This window comes from Cervus canadensis, chromosome 1 (assembly GCF_019320065.1).
Source record: "Cervus canadensis isolate Bull #8, Minnesota chromosome 1, ASM1932006v1, whole genome shotgun sequence".
In the NCBI taxonomy this organism is placed as follows: Eukaryota; Metazoa; Chordata; class Mammalia; order Artiodactyla; family Cervidae; genus Cervus; species Cervus canadensis.
In genome coordinates, this window is record NC_057386.1 from 120,259,948 (window position 1) to 120,278,599 (window position 18,652).

Consider the following 18,652-nt stretch of genomic DNA (forward strand, 5'->3'; position numbering starts at 1 on the left):
ACAGATGTAGTATCAATGAAACCGTTCTTTTGGATGTTAGAGGAAGAGAAATCACCTGGATGTGTCATCAAATGAAATCTTGAAATTTTTTCTAAAGACCTTTGGAAAAAATCAACTATTATTTGCTTTTGATGGTTGAATCTTAGATGAGACAAAGATCTAGGGACAGAAAACCACGTACATTTAGTAACATTGGCAGGAACCGGGCAGTGGGTCCACCTTTTCTGACAAGAAATAGTTGGTGTATTTTTCCAGTTTCTACCTCTCCCTTCTTCATCATTACTCAGCTGAGTCTTAGTAGTCACGAATCATTACACATGTACTCTCAAAATCCAGAGACATTCATCATGGTGATATCCCTGTACAAAGAGGTAAAACAAAACATTGTATATGTATGACTGAGCCCCTTTGCTGTCCATCTGAAGCTACCACAACATGGTTAACTGACTATACTTCAATTTGAAATAAAAAGTTTTTTAAAAAAATAAAAGTAAAAAGGTCATATAAAAAAATTAAACATTGTCTCAAATTGTTGCATGTTTTATGAAAAAATGATAGAGCGCATAATTTCACTATGAAATACAGTGAAGAATGTTTTTTCTAAGTTGAATAGGCAGACCTATAGTCTTTTATCACTCACTGTATTTGAGGAAGGTAAGTTCATGATCCAGTGATGACGTTCTCAAGGCTGAGGTGAGAAAACTGAGGCTCAGGGACTTCGCGAGACTTGATCAAGATTGTACAGTAAGCTAGTGTCGGCCACGAATGGGGACCTGGGGTTATCAACCCTGGGTGCCAAGAGCTTCATTATCTGGCAGTATGGGCCCTCATCCGGGAGATTTCCTATCAGATCAAAATTAATGGCACCCTTTGTAATGAACATTCTGTAACCTCCCTTTACTAGGCTGGGATGAAAATGATAGATTATAAAAACTACGTATATAATTTAGAGATAACATAACCTACCTACACACATAATTCATACATGCACAGACATAGCTGCAGTATAAATGAGAAATAGGACACCGAGGATGAATGACAAATAATCCCGGATGTAGAATTGCCGTGAATGCAGCAGCTACTGTTGCTGATTGCTGAGTGTGTGGTGCAGGCAACTCAAATCCTATTAATGGCATTTCCATCTTGTCCTGAACGCAGCCAAGTTCAGATTTTCCTTGGATTACATGGTAGTGGCAAGTTTGGAAAATGCATGATACATCGAAATGGAGGAAAAAAAAGATATGCGATTATATTTATAAAACAGAGTTAGGTTCTGGGCTCAGATAATTATGCACGTGTTTTCACCTATGAAAATGTCTAGTGGTGGATTTGAAAGTTCTGTGAGATACAGGGTAATCTTTTATAGGGTTCTGTTTATTGCAGAACATCTCAAATCCCTGACCCTTGCCCATTAAATGCCAGTAGTGTACCCCACAATCACTGAGACAGTTAAAGAATGCCCCCACAAATTTCCGACACTCTACTTAATTGGTAACATTACTATCATTGGAGACCACTGTTGCAAGCCTTTCTCAGCTTCATTCTGGACCACTTGGTTGGATCTATACAGCTGGAGGGCCTTCCCAGGTGGCACAGCAGTAAAGAGCCCACCTGCCAATGCAGGAGACTCAGGTTCAATCCCTGGGTCAGGAAGATCCCCTGGAGAAGGAAATGGTAACCCCCTCCAGTATTCTTGCCTGGGAAATCCCATAGACAGAGGAGCCTGGCAGGCTACAGTCCATGGGGTCGCAAAAGAATCAGACATGACTTGGTGACTAAACCACCACCACCATACAGCTGGAGAGATGCCCCAAAGGATCATGAGATATTTTGAATCACTGGAAGCTATACCTAATGACCCCAGTTCCTGGGGATTTGCCCAATCTGTTCAAATAAGGAGCATCCTTCAGAGATTACTTGGGAACGGATTCAGAGGAAATTCTGGGACGACCTGAGAATAATATTCCAAATGCCCACATATGTACTCTCAAGCAAAAGGAAACCTCCCAATGGAAACCAGTAAGAATGGGTGGGAATTGGGGGCCAGCCCTCTAAACCTTTAGCATGATAAGAAAGATGATTCTAGAGGAATGCCAGGTCCCCAGAAACAGGTAAAATAGAGCAGAAGTCCTGTGCAACCAGAAGACAGCCAGGAAGCTGGGCCGGAGGCTATTGTTATGCAAATGAATGCACAGAAAAACCCCAAGCTCCAAGTATTCCCTTGAACAGTGGCTTAAGAGAGCCCTCAAAGATGTTTTTACCACATGTGCAAGAAATTAAAATTAGGCTTAAACTCATCTGAAGAGCCACTTTGACATTGCCATATGGTGGGAGCAGAGCTGCGTTTTGGATTTAGCAAACATCTTAAACTATTTTTCAAATGATTTAGGTTCAGCAAGACCCAAAATGTATTTTTTTTCCTTCCAGTACCTTTCCCCCTCATTTTAAACCCTAGGGTATTTTGAAGAAAATTCAAGCCACATGGTTTTGTTTCATTTACACTTAACTCATCAACATATTGTTTTGCAGGAGTCATTTGATGTCCAAAAGGACTTTGTAAAATATATGCTAAATGTATGTGTACACACACACACTTAACAATACTCTCCCGAGGAATAAGGAACTACGTTTTGCCAAGAATTAACTGTCTGTAAACACCAAAGAAACAAAGTCAGATGAATCCCTTCAAGTTCTCAACCTGGCAAGAGAAAGTTCCCCCTTCCAGCTAAAGGCGAACACCAAATGTTTGTGTGGCAAAACAGCCAAGTCCCCGGAAGCCGGGGAGAGTGCATGCTCTGACTCTTTGCGACCCCATGGACTGAAGCCCACCAGGCTCCTCTGTCCATGGGATTCTCCAGGCAAGAATACTGCAGGGTTTGCCATTCCTTCCTCCAGGGGATCTTCCCAACCCAGGGATGGAACCTGTGTCTCCTGCATTGCAGGTGGATTCTTTACCTTCTGAGCCATCAGGAAGTCCATAACTATAGGACCAGAACAAAAAGATGTAGGGAGACTCCTTGAGCATGGGAAGCCAGAGGCCAGCAGAATGTGGATGGTCTCAGCTTTGCAAAGAAGTGTTATGAAGGATTTAGATCTGTGCCTTTATGGAAATCTATCCTGTCCATGCTGGTGGGTTGCTTTGAGATAGATGGACGGATGGATAGATAGACAGGAAGAAAGAAAGAATAGGTAGAGAAAATAGACAGAGAGAGAAATACATATAGGAAAGTGAAAGTCACTCAGTCGTGTCTGACTCTTTGCGACCCCATGGACTGTAGCCCACCAGGCTCTGTCTATGGGATTCTCAAAACAAGAATACTGGATTGGGTTGCCATGCCCTTCTCCAGGGGATCTTCCCAACCTAGGGACTGAACTCAGGTTTCTGGCATTGCAGGCAGATTCTTTACCATTTGAGCTATCTGGGAATGCATATGCATATATATTTATGTGTGATATATATATTTATATATATTCACCATCATCATTACTGTCATTATCTAGGAGGGAAAAAAATCCTTCAAAATATTAACAAACAAATCTTACAAGTTACATCAATATAGAAAGTAGATAAATCAGTATTTTTCTCAGACTAAATTTATAGCATTCAAAGGTTACTATATATCAAACATAAAATGAGACACTGGGAAAACGAGACTGTTGTGATGAGCCTATACAGTGAAATCAGTTATTAGCTCTGACATTCGGAGTCCTGTACAAATTCATTCAACTTCTTACTGTATAGTTCTTAGTTATCACAAAGTTATCAACACATTATGGATTAAGAGATATTGGGCTTCCCAGGTGGTGTTAGTGGTAAAGTGCCAATGCAGGCAACTTAAGAGATGCAGGTTCGACACCCATTCCAGTGTTCTTGCCTGGTGAATCCCATGGACAAAAGAACCTGCTGGGCTACGGTCCATAGGGCTGCAGAGAGGACATGACTAAAGCAACTTAACACTGTGTGTGTACACAGTAACTGCAAATGGTAACATTAAAAAAAAAGAATAGAATCTCAGGATGTCCTTTGGTCAACCTAATCTAGAAGAGTGAAAGGAGAGCCAGAAATTCATGCTTTAGGATTGTATCCCTAAAATGCTTAATAAGTATTTCTTGTATAATACATACAAGTTAGCTAAGAAGTAACTTAATTTACTTCTAGAGCAGTGAGCACCCATAATAAAATGCTGCCCCAATGTAATGTGGTCCACATCCAATTTTTATTGCAACCCAATGTCTTAAGGCAAATCCTAGCCACAAAGATATCTCTACCCTCATGACAAAAACCAAACCAAACCAAACAGAACTCAAATGAATTAATATTACCACTGATTCATAAGGATGTGTTTCATAGAAGTAGCAGAAAAGTGGATCAATGGCAGCATAAGCAATTAAGATATTTGATTATCTCATGTGTTATTAATAAAGGCAAAAACAAGAAAGATCACATGATTGTTGTCTTTAAAAGAAGCACCATATATGCTTTCTACATTGTGAATGAGTTTACGTTTATCTTGCTCACATGAAACCTTCCTCTAAAGTGTGGATGGATTTGATTTGACAAGAAGATGACCAGGTATTATGACAGAGAGACAGAAAGGCAAGAAAACATTATCCTAACTGCCAACATGCCCCATGATCTGGCATTTGCAATTTAAATCTCACTTCCCATGCCACTCCACTCACCTGAATCAGAGGCTTCACTCTCTGGACCACCACCAACAGAGAGGATTCAACTGCACCAACTAGGCTCCAGGTCTTTGCCTGGGCTGTTCTGTGTGTTGACTCTCTTGCAGATCCTGAAATCCAGTCCATCTTTCTGTTTACTAAAAACTGGCTCAAAGGCCTAATTCTCATGAAGCTTTCCCCAATCCTCCACACTAGAATTAATCACTCTTTGAGTCTCTCTTCATAACTCCACCATAATTACTCTTACTCTTATTAATCATTGCCTTGGGTGATTTGATGACTTGTGCCAAAACCTGTGCGGGGAACTTCACAAACATTATGTCATTTAATACCCACAACAACCCACTGAAATCATTTCTTCTTCCTCCTCCCTGTTCTTCTCCTTCTTTCTCCTCCTCTCCCTCCTCTTTCCCTTCTTCTTTCTCTTCTTTTTCCTCTTCTCCTCTTTCTCTTCCTCTCCTTCCCCCTCCCCTTTCTCTTCCTTTTCTCCAACATCATCAGCATCATTTTCTCTCCCATCTCCTCTTTCTTCTCCTTCTCCTTCCCATTCTTGTTTATCATTATTATTCTCATTTTGTAAGCAAGAAAACAGAGGTTCAGAGAAGCTTAGCAACTAATTTAAGCTTGCACATCAAGCTAAGTGAATGAATCAGGCTTTGAATCCTAGTTGGACTTGAACTGCCTCTGTCAACTACTGCTGACCATTCTACTCTATAGCACCTCCACACTTCATGCTTTAGCCATGCTTCACAGCTAACCATACACCTGCCACCTCCCTGCTGGCCTATCAGATATTTATGGGCAGTGATCTTTGTACTCTTCATCTTTAAGTCTTAGTAAATATTAACACTTATTTTAAAAACTAGTTTTAAAGAGGAAAATCATTCCTGTGGCTAAACACACACACACACAGGGTAAAAAGGGAAATAGAGTGAAAAGTCTTTCCTCCCTGACGACCCCCTCCCCCATGCACCTGGTTCCCCTCTGCTCTAACCCAATTAGTTATATTGATTTCTTATTCATCCTTCTAGAAATAGTTCATGCACATACAAGAAAGTATGTAAATACACCTCTTTCCTCCTTTTTATTTTTCAAATTTTATTATTATTATGCCACACCACAAGGCTTGTGGGATTTTAATTCCCTGATAGAACCCAAGCCCTTGGCAGTGGGAGTGCGGAGTCGTAACCACTGGACCACCATGGAATTCCTTCTTTCCTCTTTTTTAAAATGTAAATTGCAGTATGCTGTAAATAGGGCTTCCCAGGTGGCTCAGTGGTAAAGAATTTGCCTGCCAATGCAGGAGACGCAGGTTCAATCCCCTGGAGATCCCCTGGAAGATCCCCTGGAGAAGGAAATGGCAACCCACTCTAGGATTCTCGCTTGGGAAATCCCATGGACAGAGGAACTTGGTGGGCTACAGTCCATGAGGTTGTGAAAGAGCTGGACACGACTTAACAACTGAACATCGACAGTGTAAATATCATCCTGTGCTTTCTTGTTAACTAGTTATTCTTGCTGTTATTATTAGTTATTTTTCATCTTGCTGACTAGGCTATCTAAAAAGAAAAAAAAAACTTGTTAACTGTTCCTTCTATACTGAGCATAAATATTTACTGAGGTCTGATTCAGTTTGGAGGGAAAAGAAGAACCCTTTCTTCTAGTATTTTGGTGTGTTCATTACTGTCCTCCCAGTTAGACAGGAGCCCCTCTGGGCAGCCCTGGGATCTAGTTCACAGTCCTTTCTACCCTCTACCCAATTTGGAAAGCCTCGTGTTTGTTAGTCTGGCCTAAACCCCAGAGGGAGGGACTGAAGGTCCAGGCTCCAACATTCTGAATGTGGCCAGAAGCACTAACTCATGATGTTTATACATTTCAGCAGGTAGGTCCGGGTAGCGTGCAGTGGATTTGGAAATCTGAAACTACACAGAGGCTCTTGGTCAATACACAGTGGCTACCCAGCTTCCATATGGAACTCTAATGTACCCTTTCTTTAATCTTGTAAGTTCTCTCTGGTTTTATCTTTGATTGTCAGTCTCACTTCTACTTTCTGTTCCTGTTGTGAGAAAGCCAGAGGGTCTCTGAGCAAATTGGTAGCTTTCTCTCCCTTCCATCAGATGGTCCCATCAACACCACTTAAGTTGAGGAAAGAGGCAAATGATGTGGCATCATTTTTTGCTTCTGGTAGAATACGCCTTCGTCCTGTTCCCATAGTGGCTTTTCCAAATCCTTAGAATGTAATGAGGTTGATAGCAAGGGAGGGGCAGGGGGCAGCTGAAGTACACAGGTTTCCAGCAACCAGAGAATAGTTTCCTTATACTTCTCTCCTTTCACCAAACTTCTTCTCTGAGTCTCCTCCAATTTTTATACCTTATGCCCCTGTTCTACCACCCAAGATGCCTGGCATGGGACTGGCAGTCTCTGACTCAGAGTTCATTTTTTACACTCTTTCTACCTCCCGAGTCTAGCCTATTGCCCACACTAAAAACTGATTTTACCATCAGCCGCCTACTCGAGGTTACATTTTCCGGTGCAATTTCCTTGAAATAATCCCTCTCTCCCCCAAGCAATCCTCACGACTGGAGTTTACACCTCTTCTTTTCCCACCCCTGCCCCCTGGATCCCTCTCCACATAATTCCCCATTTCCCCTCCCCACGATGACCCTACTTTTCCAATGAAGATTTGCAATCTGTAAGTGTTTGGGAGAGCTGATGTCTAAGCTAACAGCTTCTGTTAAGTAGGTTTTAAGGGCCCAGACATTTTTATATGAATTTAGATGCCTGGAACACCCAGCCACGAAGGGTTTTATGTACTGTTGGCATAGACCTCTTTGCCAACTAAACTTCAAGACGTTTATAGGTTTGGTAGAGTTACGCGGCCAGTCTTGGAAGGCTTTCTTGCAGTTATGTAATCACTGGAAGAAAAAAGAACGGTGTGGGGTGTGTGTGTTTCCTGCCTCCTTGCTTTTCCTCTTTAAGAAAAAAAAAAAAAATCTTAATACAAAGGAATGTGTGAAAGGCCCAAATGTAAAAGCTTCAGGGCCTTTGGATGATGACTGAGGAGTGAAAGGCCAGGATGTGTTCAGCGCAATTGTCTACATTCAAGCTCTGACAAGATGGAACAAGTCTTAAGGCTTCCCGGGGATTCTGGCAGAACAGCCTGCTAGATCATTCTCTCTTCTCGACTGTTTTAGAACATGCATCCCCATGTGTATTAATGAATTAATTCTGTAATGACTTTTTCAAGAGCTGCCTTTCCTGGAAAAACAAAAGCTTCATGAGGCTAAGATGCTTGCTGTTGTTCTTTGTTGCTGTTTAGTTGCTAAGTCATGTCCGACTCTTTTGAGACCCCATGGACTATAGCCTGCCAGGTTACTCTGTCCATGGGATTTCCCAGGCAAGAAAACTGGAGTGGGTTGTCATTTCCTTCTCCAGAGGTTCTTCCCGACCCAGGGATCAAACCCTAGACTCTTGAATTGGCAGGCAGATTCTTTACCGCTGAGCCACCTGGGAACCTTGATCTCATGTTTAATCACTATACAGGCAGACCTCAGAGATACTGTGGGTTTGGTTCCAGAACATCACAATAAAGTGAGTCCCACAAAGTTTTTGGTTTCCTAGTGCACATAAAAATTATGTTTACACTACACTGTAGCCTATTAAGTGTGCGATAGAATTATGTCTGAAGAAAACGTTTCCATACCTTAATTAAAAACCCTTTATGGCTAAAAAATGCTAATCATCACTTGAGCCTTTACCAAGTCATAATCATTTTGCAACAGTAACACCAAAAGTCGCTGATGGCAGATCACCGTGACAAATATAATATGAATGAAAAAGCTTGAATATTGTGAGAATTACCAAAATGTGACATGAAGACAGGAAGTGAGCAAAGGCAGTTGGAAAAATGGTGCCGACAGACTTGCTCAACACAGGTTTGCTACAAACCTTTCATTTACTAAAAAAACACACTCTCTTCAAAACGCTGTAAATCAAGGTGTGCCTGTATAGCAGTCCAGTAGAGTATCTGACATGCAGTAGGAGTCCCCCAAAATATCTGTTTGATGAGTGAACACATTTGCGTCCATAATTACATTCCTGGGATCCAGCATGCTTGGCATATAGGAGAAGCCAATAGATATTGTGAAATAAATGAGTGACTGAAGCCTTTTTTTCAGGTCAAGCTGTTTTGTCTTTTGAAGGATTCTGTACTGTGTCCTGAGCATTGTGATTGCCACATTATGGAATTTCTGAACTCTGTTATTATCCATTGAACTATCCTATTAATTATAAAGCTCACATTTGCACAGTGGTTGATAGCTACAAAGAATTTTCACAATTTAAGAAGTGTATTTTATTTAATTCCCACAGTGACACCATAGAGTAGGTTTTATTGTCATCTCATTTTTATGGGTCAGAAAACAACTGTTCTGAAAGTTAAAGGGAACTATCAAAAACTCAAAAGGGCACATAGAGTGCTAAGCATTAGGCTGGATGTTTGACCTTTGAAGTATGGGATTTTTCATTTATAGCAGTTTGGTTAGCCTGCTGCTATTCCAGGTTAACCAAAAGATCTCTGAGGCTCATCAGAATACAGGCTTATTTCTTGCCCATTTAAGTGACCAACTTCTCCCAGGTTTCCCAAAAGCTATCAGTTTTCAGAAATAAAAATCTTTGCACTCATAACTCCTTGAAGTTCAGGCCAACCAGGATGTTGGCCACCCTGTTCACTCAATAATAATGCAAACTGGGACAGTTTCCCACCATTTTTAGGTATGCCTTCTGGAACATATGGCTTCTGAGATCCTAACAGGAGAAGAAAGGACTATGGAACCACATGGAATATTTTTATGGGCTAGGTGTGCAAATAGCATATATGATTTCTACTCACTTTCCATTGGCTAAAACTCAGTCATGTGACTACAGTCTAGCTGCAAGGGAATCTGGGACATGTAGTTTTCCTGTGTGTATAGGAAGTGTTTCCACTTTACCATATGCTGTTATGTCTCTCATTTGACATTTTCTACAAGGTTCATATGGTCTCTAGCAATCTGGGGAAGGTGGAGAAGGAAATGGCAACCCACTCCAGTTTTCTTGCCTAGAGAATCCCGTGGACAGAGGAGCCTGGTGGGCTGCTGTCCATGGGGTTGCACAGAGTCAGGCATAACTGAAGTGACTTAGCGTGCATGCATGCAGTCTGGGGAAGCACAAACTGTATGTTTTAAAATATAACTTTTTATTGTATTTTGTGCTCTCTAATAATTAAGCAATTCATGTTATTATGTGAAACACAGAAAATACAGCTAAAGAAAGAGAATGAAAACAAAATCACCCCAAATGTCATCATTGCCATAGTATAATATTAACATTTTTGAATATCATTTTTATACTTTTTTCTATGTATGTGACCATACTTTTTCCCCACAAAAGTATCATAACATGTTTACATTTTATATTGTTTCTTCACCATCTATAAGATTTTCTGGATTATCTTTTCATAGCTATATACATAATTTTTAATGGCAGAAAAGTATTTTATTTTATAGATGGACCATAATTTATCAATATAATCTCATTTTTAGGGACACTTTAGTTAAGTGGAAAAGCTCTGGAGCCAGGATCTCTGGATCCAAATGCTGGCTCTAATACCATTGTTACACTTGAGTAAAAGAAACCCATACTCTGACAAATATTATATGACTTACATGTGAAATCTAAAGAATAATACAAATGAATCTATATACAAAACAAAAGCAGACTTGTAGACATAGAAAGCAAATTTGTGATTACCAAAGGGGAGCGGGAGGGAGGGACACTCCTAGGAGTATGGGATTAACAGGTGCAAACTAATACACAAAAATAGACAAGCAACAAAGATTAACTGTACAGCACGGGGAATTAAACTCAATATCTTGTAATAACCTATAATGGAAAATAATCTGAAATATATATATATATATATATACACACACACACATATATATATATAACAATAATTTATAAGTGTATTAGTCACTCAGTCAAGCCTGACTCTTTGTGAGCCCGTGGACTGTAGCCCACCAGGCTCCTCTGTCCATGGAATTCTCCAGGCAAGAAAACTGGAGTGGTAGCCTTTCCCTTTTCCAGGGGATCTTCTCAACCCAGGTAGTGAACTCGGTCTCCTGAATTGCAAGCAGACTCTTTACCATCTGAGCTACCTACCGACTAAACAATAATTCAGTGAGCAGCTTTTTAACTGAATATCTGTTCAAATCCATAATTATTTCTTTAGGGCCAAAAAGAAAAAAACCCCACATTTGCTAGGCAGGAAATTTTAGGGTCAAAGAGGGTGCACATTTGAAAGTCTTTTGATATGTTAATGAGCTGCTTCTAGAATTAAATTGGTTGAACGTATTATTCATTAGTTATAATTCCCTGACCATTGAGGGTTTGGACACTAAATTACCTAGGTTGTTAGTGACATTTCGAACTTAAAACTCTTAGCGGGAGAAAATAAGTCCATGAATGAAAAGCTGGATTAACCTATACAGCAACTAATTAATAGCAGTCTGCTGGCCCGGGAAATCAAAAAGCATATAATGAAGGCAAAGGGAAAGCCCAGAAGTTCTTTAGTTGACTGTGGACTGTGTTCAGTAAAGAGAACATTCTTTAGATCGCTTCCTGTTCTTGGAAAAGGCTTTGGCTGCAAGGTTTTATTCTACTCTCCCCTACCCCCTTCCCAGCTTTCCTCATCTGCCTTCCCACACAGGGGTTTTCATCCTGTGTGTAGAGGAATTCTGCATTCACTTTGCTCATCTTTCCCTTGAGAAATCACTACGCTTCTGTGACTTACCGTCAGCCCCCGGCAGCTGGAGGTTCAGAGAGGTGGCCTTGGCAGGTGGAGCTTTGGGGCAGGTGTTATTTCCTTTTGGAAATGAGCTCTGGGAAGGTGACAGAAGCCCATGGAGTGGCGTTTGGGGTTTAGTTTTACTCCAGAAACCCCAGGAGGACAATATATCTCATGCATTTTCATCTGACTTTTGGAATGGCTCATTTCCACCTGTACCAAGTGTGGGAAATAAGGAACACGTGAATAGAGCTATGCTGTTTGCCCAGGTCTGATCCATTCCTTCTCCAACAAACTAATCTGCATGAGCTGCCTCAATGGGCCCCTTGCCCTCTGGCTTCCATTTGGGTTGAGCCAGTGGGAGGCTCCAGCCGGAGAGGCGGAGGGAGCGGGGGAAGGAGGGTGACGTGTCTAACCCTGTGACTTCCTCCTCCTTTGCAGGGGCAGGTTTGCAGGGTTGCTTTTCTTCTCATAGCTCTCCTGCAGCTTTAGCTCTCACCGAGTTTTGAGAACCTTGCACGTGCAAGTTGAGTAGATAGCATCTTCCTGATTTTCCAGAGGGTTCTGCATCATTGCCAGTTCATTTTTCTGAACATTGTCCACAGGGTTATGAAGAAACACTCCCCTTCAGGGTGTGGTGAGTCCTGCCAAGGCTCTGTTTGAGGCAGAAACTGTGGATTCCAGGAAGGGACCAACCTGGTCCCTTTTTGCAGCACAGTCAAGGGATAAGAGAATTTAATGGTTAAGAGACTGGGCTCTGGAATCCAAGAGGTTAAAGTCCTGCTTCTATTACATTCCAGTTGTGTGGCCTTGTACATGTATCTTCATCTCACTGATCCTCAGTTTCCTCATCACTAAAATAGGCACAATAATAATACATACCTCCTTGGGTTGCTTTCATGAACCAATGAGATGGTGCCTCTTAAGTATCTGGCATTTTATTGCTGTTGCTACTTGTTCCATTGATCTATTACTACATAACTAACCACTTCCCTGGTGGTCCAATGTGGTTAAGACTCTGTGCTTTCAATGCAGGGGGCCAGGGTTTGTTTGATCCATGGTCAGGGAACTAGATCCCATGTCACAACTAAGACCCAGTACCATCAAATAAATAAATAAATATTAAAAGTAAGTCAGATTGTTTCAAAGTTTTATCCTTCTAATTGTCTTTCTGGTCAACCTGTCCCTATTTTGAGTCAATGCTTAGCACAAACTCAGGTGTGATTCAGGGGCCCCATGTATAACAAAGATACCCCTATAATTAAGGAACTTCCAAAGATTTAGAGTCTCCAAACCAGGGACAAAGGTCAATAAAATTATTATACAACACACGCATTATTTCATATAATGTACAAATTTCTATAAGAAATATCATTTTGTGTACTTAAAATGAAGGCATTATGAATATATTAAAATATACAGGATGTGAGCCTGAGCTTTCTTAAGCCCATGTTTTAATTTTTTTCTTACTATCCTCCAATGCCTGCCTTTAATGAGGAAGCTACCTTGCCCAATTAAATGCCTCAACATTCCCCATCTCCAAAGGAGAGTCTTAATTGTTCCATGCTAGGTGAATAGTAAAGTTTATTTTAGAGAGAATTTGATTTAGTCTTTCTCTCTCTTTTTTTTTTTTTGCAAAGGATTCTGGGCATTAACAGATCTGAGTTCTTGTCCCGATTCTGCCCATTAAGTACAGTTTGATGAATGGCTTTATCTCTCCAGGCTCAGTTTCCCCAGAAAAACAGAGACTGGATTCGCTGTCTCAGAGAATCTTATAAGCTCTAAAAGTTTCAGAACTCACTGTTACAAGACTCTCCAAAGTGGAGGTATCATTTACAGTTGGGATGACCTAAGATAATAAATAATACCTTCCAACAGGGGAAGCACACATCTAGACATTCCCTCTTTTCTTCATCTTTGCACAAATGTTTTTGAGTACTTGTATGTGCCAGGGAATCCATTAGATGTTGGGGATATAGCAAAAGAAAGGCAGGTATGGAGCTCACCCTCACGGAATTAAAGAGTGCTGGAGCCAAACATTCAACCAACCATGCAAAATGTGACAGACAAAGTGTGGTGTTTGGGGCACACAACAGGAGACCTAACTTCATCCAGAATTGGGGATGGCTTTCAAGAAGAAGTGGTGTTTAAACTGAGACCTAAAGGATTTGAAAACCTTAGCAGGTTTCTTTTAAAAAGAAGGTCAGTCACTTGTGTTCCAGGATATTTCAGGCATAGAAAGGAATCTCCATGAAGGCCAAAGGTTGGCATATCAAAGTTTTTGCTATAATAGACGGAATAAGTGCCCAGCCTATAGTTGGCCCTTGGATTTTCTGATTGAATGAGTGACTACATGAATATATATTAATTCCTTAATTAAAATGTAACCTTAATTACAGTGCCAGGCCAATGAATGCTTTTAAAATCCTACAACCCAACACTGGGAACACTTCAGTTTTTCAATAAATTTCACTTAACAAATAGATATCGGTATCTATAAAAGCTAGTGGAGGGAGGAGGCACAGCTTGAAACTGATACTCACTGAACACTTCCTATGTTCCTAGCATTGTTCTAATTTCTAATACGATAACTCATTAAGTTCTGATAATCAACATCTATAAAATGCCCAGGCACAGGGAAGCTCAGTAACTTCTCAATGTTCACAAAGTTATGAAATGCTAAAGCTAGGATTTAAATGCTGGCAGTATGCTCTTGGCTATGACATCATGCTGATCATGTTGGAAAAGAAGACAAGTGAGATCTCATTCTTCAGCTCAGAAGAATACCACATCCTCAGATATTCTTACTCTAAAGACCACCTGGACCAGATGCATTGAGCCAGACGGTAAAGAAAAATACCAGCTAACATTTTAAAAATGTGCTTATGTACCGGATATTAAGGAAAGGAAATGATTAGTTTGCATAATTTCACTTCATTCCCAAATTAACCCTAGATATATGGGTTATTATTATAAATCCCACTGAAATTGAGGTTCAGAGAGGGTGAGTAACTTGTCCATGCCCACCCAGCAGAAGGGGCAAGGTCTAACTAGTCCATGTGAGTATAAGATTCTAGTCACTCAACCATTGTTAATGCTAAAGCCACTGTAGACACAACCCTAAAAGGGACACCATTGGAAACACAGCAGTGTGGCTCAGCGTTTCATATATTTTTGAGGACTGATGCTCACAGGAGATCTTTGGCTGGGTCCAGACACAGCCTGGAGCCACAAAGGTGTCTGCCTCCGCCGATAAGTTCCTCCCAGCTCTTGTACAGACAGCCAAATGCCTCACACCCTCCCCTGGCTCCTGGAGGAATCACTTTCACACTCGAGGGAGGTGGAGACGGTTCTTATCTTGACACTTCAAAGAAAACCTTCCCCCTTGACATCTTCCTGCCCTAAACAGCGCTGATGTGGAAGCCGGGTGATGAAGGGTTTGCCTCCTTCCTTTGATCCTAGGGCAAGCTGGGTGACTCCTGCTCTTCCAGGCCTGAGGAATGCTGGGCCCCACTGACTTTGCTTTTTGTTTCCTCTAATATTTACAGCTTCCAGGGGCTCCTTTGCTTATTCAGTTTTGGCTAAAGAAAACAGCCAGGACTTAAGGACCAGATTTCAAAAACGAAGAGAAGTGTGTATCCAGTGGTAGAGTATGGACTGGTTTCACCAGTGGGATAGTTCGCATGTTGCTCAATGCTTCTTAATACCTACGTTTCCATTCTGCTTCTGCTCTAGCCAATGCTTTGTAATGTGGGTATCATGCACCCCCGTGATAATCTATTGACAGCTATGAAGTCTCTTTCAGAAAAACTTGTAGGCAAACAGAGACGTGTGTGAATGTGATTTCAAAGGGCTCCCAAGCTCCCTGACACACTCCATCGCTGGCTACCTTGGTGGGGTGGGGGTGGGGCAGGTCTATGGATTCAAGTTAAGAACTTTTATTATTTATTTATTTATTTTTAAGATTTTTTTTTTGACCTGGACAATTTTCAAAGTCTTTACTCAACTTGTTACAATATTACTTCTTCTTTTTTTTTTTTTTTTAATGTTTTGGTTTTTTGGCCCTCAGGCACATGGGGTGTTAGCTCCCAGACCAGGGATTGAACCTGTACCCACTGCACTGGAAGGCTGAAGTCCCATACTGGATCACCAGGGAAATCCCTAGTTAAGAACTTAAAGAAACAAAATCAAACGCCACTGCCACTGTGAACAGGGCGGTGGCTGAGTAGCCTATCCTGGAGTTAGGCAAATCTGAGTTGAAATCCACGCCGTGACCAGTTCTTCCAACCTCAGTCAAATTATCTAATCACTTTGACCCTCGGTTTCTCTGTCAGTAACTTCTGGCCCACATCTTGAATAGTTGTGAGGATTACAGGAGTATGGTGGAGAAGGGGGCAGCAGAGAATGAGACGGTTAGATGGCATCACCAACTCAATGAACATGAATCTGAGCAAACTCCAGGAGATAGTGAAGGACAAGGGAGCCGGGCATGCTGCAGTCCATGGGGTCACAGAGAATCAGACGTGACTTAGCGACTGAACAACAATAATTAACATTCACAAAATTCATCAAGTGAAACCCATATTCAAGGATTGTTTCCCTTGATTTCTTGGAATGAGATGATAACACAGATATAAAGGAATTCCTTTAAATTTCAAAGGAGAGAGAGAGAGACAAGGACTTGAATATTCATTGAGCCAATATATGTACCTGACCTCAACTCAGCACATCTAAACAGCTCAAAAGAAGGTTACAAAGAGAAGACACTGCTGAAAGAAAAAGTGGTCCATAGAAGGAAGACACTTTGATTCCCAGAATGCCCCTAGCATCCACCCATTCCCCAGTGGATTGATGGTGTTTTGAATGACAAGCCCTATTGCAGACCCTGGAGAAACCAGGATGGTTTCTTTAAGGCCAGGCTTTCCTTAAGGCCAAGACAGAGTCCCAAGACAGAGTCTTGGCCTTAAGGAACTGCCAGGATAAGGAGAAGACCAACAACCATCAAAGTCAACATCGTGCCCCGCTCTTTACGTGCATCCGTTCACTCAACAAATATGTACCGAACACCTCTTACAGGTTGGGTGCTGATGTCAACCCTTCTCTTTCCCTGGCTTCCTTGATGGAGTCCTTTTATCTTTGGCATGAACACATGAGGGACGATAAAGATGAAACCAGACAGAGAGGCATAGAAAAGCCAGCCAGGTGAGGGGGAGAGAGGGAGCTGTCAGCCAACAAAATTTAGAGGACTCTTGTCCAGCCAGTTCCATGAAGACGCAGTTTCACCGTCTGCATCATTAGCAGACAGTTGCATGGGCTTGTGGGCTAATTTATGACCTGGAGATTGCTGCCTATGGCATAATTCACTCAGGGAAGTAAGGCCTAGGTCAATATATGTTTAAGTAAAAAGGTTCTGGAAATCTCCCAGGGTTCAAGCTGGGAAAGAAGCCTCCGATTGCCAAGAAAGAAGCATAGGTGGAAAGGACAGCAGGCAGGCAGGCAGGGAGGGAGGTGAGAAGCACTGAGGCTCAGTAAATACAACCATTTTATGCCCAACTGCTAGTTCTGTAGCCATGTCAAAAACTAGAGAAGCTGAGGAAATGAACTTGGACTTCATCTGCCTCCTTCCTTTTGTTTAATCTATTTAATGCACTAATCTATTCAACATGTTTCAACATAATAGATTTAATATACTTATGACATTGATTGTGTCTCTAAGAGAAGAGACAATGTCACGCGTGCATGCTGCATAGTTGTTTCAGTCGTGTCCGACTCCGTGACCCCGTGGACTGTAGCCCTCCAGGCTCCTCTGTCCATGGGGTTCTCCAGGCAAGAGTACTGGAGTGGACTGCCATGCCCTCCTCCAAGGGATCTTTTCGACTCAGGGACTGAACTCGAGTCTCTTATGTTTTCTGCATTGGCAGGCGGCTTCTTTACCACTAGCGCCACCTGGGACACCCCAAAAATGTCATATATATAGATATATGCAAATATATGTATATACATCCTTATCTATCTATCTACAAACAGATACACAGTACATTGATAGGATAAACAGTATGACAGAGATTTTGTATTTACTATTTTGTTTGACATTCTTTTTATTTTAAATTCATTTTTAATTGTAGTGTAACTGCCTGACAATGTTGTATTAGTCTCTGCGGTACAACAGTGTGAATCAGCCGTATGTACACATCTAGCCCCTCCTTCTCGAGCGCCCCTCCAACCTATTTCTCCACCATGCCACCCCTCTAAGGCATCACACAGTGCCAGGTTGGGCTCCCTGTGGTACACAGCAGCTTCCCACTGGCCATTTATTTCACACATGGTAGTGTATGTATGTCTCTCAATTTGTCTCCCCCTCTCCTTCCCACACTGTGTCCACAAGTCCATTCTCTAATCTGTGTCTATTCCTGCCATGCAAATAGATTCATAAGTACCATTTTTCTAGATTCCATATATATGCATTCATATACGATATTTGTTTTTATCCTTCTGACTTACCTCACTCTTGACAGATACTTTAATGGCTAGTTTTCCATGGGATCTGAAAAAGTTACAATATCTATTTACATGTATACACTACTTATGGCAATTAAAGCAGTTATGCATTGCATGGTGGCTCAGATGGTAAAGAATCTGACTGCAATGCAGGAGACCCAGGTTCGATCCCTGGGTCAGTAAGATCCCCTGGAATAGGAAACAGCAACCCACTCCAGTATTCTTACCTGGAGAATTTCATGGACAGAGGAGTCTGGTGGGCTATAGTCCATGGGGTTGCAAAAAGTCGGACACAACTGAGCAACTAACATTTCTCTTCCCAGGAAAAGACCCTGACGCTGGGAAAGATTGAAGGCAGGAGAAGGGGACGACAGAGGACGAGATGGTTGGATGGCATCACTGACTCAATGGACATCAGTTTGAGTAAGCTCTGGGAGTTGGTGATGGACAGGGAAGCCTGGCGTGCCATAGTCCATGGGGTCACAAAGAGTCAGACACGACTGAACAACTGAACTGAATTGATAGATGAGGAAACTGAGGCTCAGAGAGGGGATTTTTTCACTTACATCCCTTGCCTCTTCATTTTTCCACATGAAATATGGGTTTAACACTGTCTGCCCTCATGTATATTGCAGCTCCTTT

The 18,652-nt window shown here is 41.6% G+C and overlaps 1 long non-coding RNA gene across 6 annotated transcripts in view; it reads right to left on the minus strand.

Annotated features, from left to right (window-relative positions):
- The window catches only part of LOC122423145, a 58,800-nt gene that overhangs the window by 9,684 nt on the left and 30,464 nt on the right, over positions 1–18,652 (minus strand). For 4 of the 6 annotated variants that reach the window (XR_006264100.1, XR_006264099.1, XR_006264095.1 and 1 more), the window contains 2 exons: positions 18,014–18,056; positions 182–359 (listed from right to left, as the gene is read on the minus strand). This is a non-coding gene — a long non-coding RNA (uncharacterized LOC122423145). Of the gene's footprint in view, positions 1–181; positions 360–11,518; positions 11,726–18,013; positions 18,057–18,652 lie in introns of all 6 variants that reach the window. The other 2 variants (XR_006264097.1, XR_006264098.1) reach the window with 2 other exon arrangements.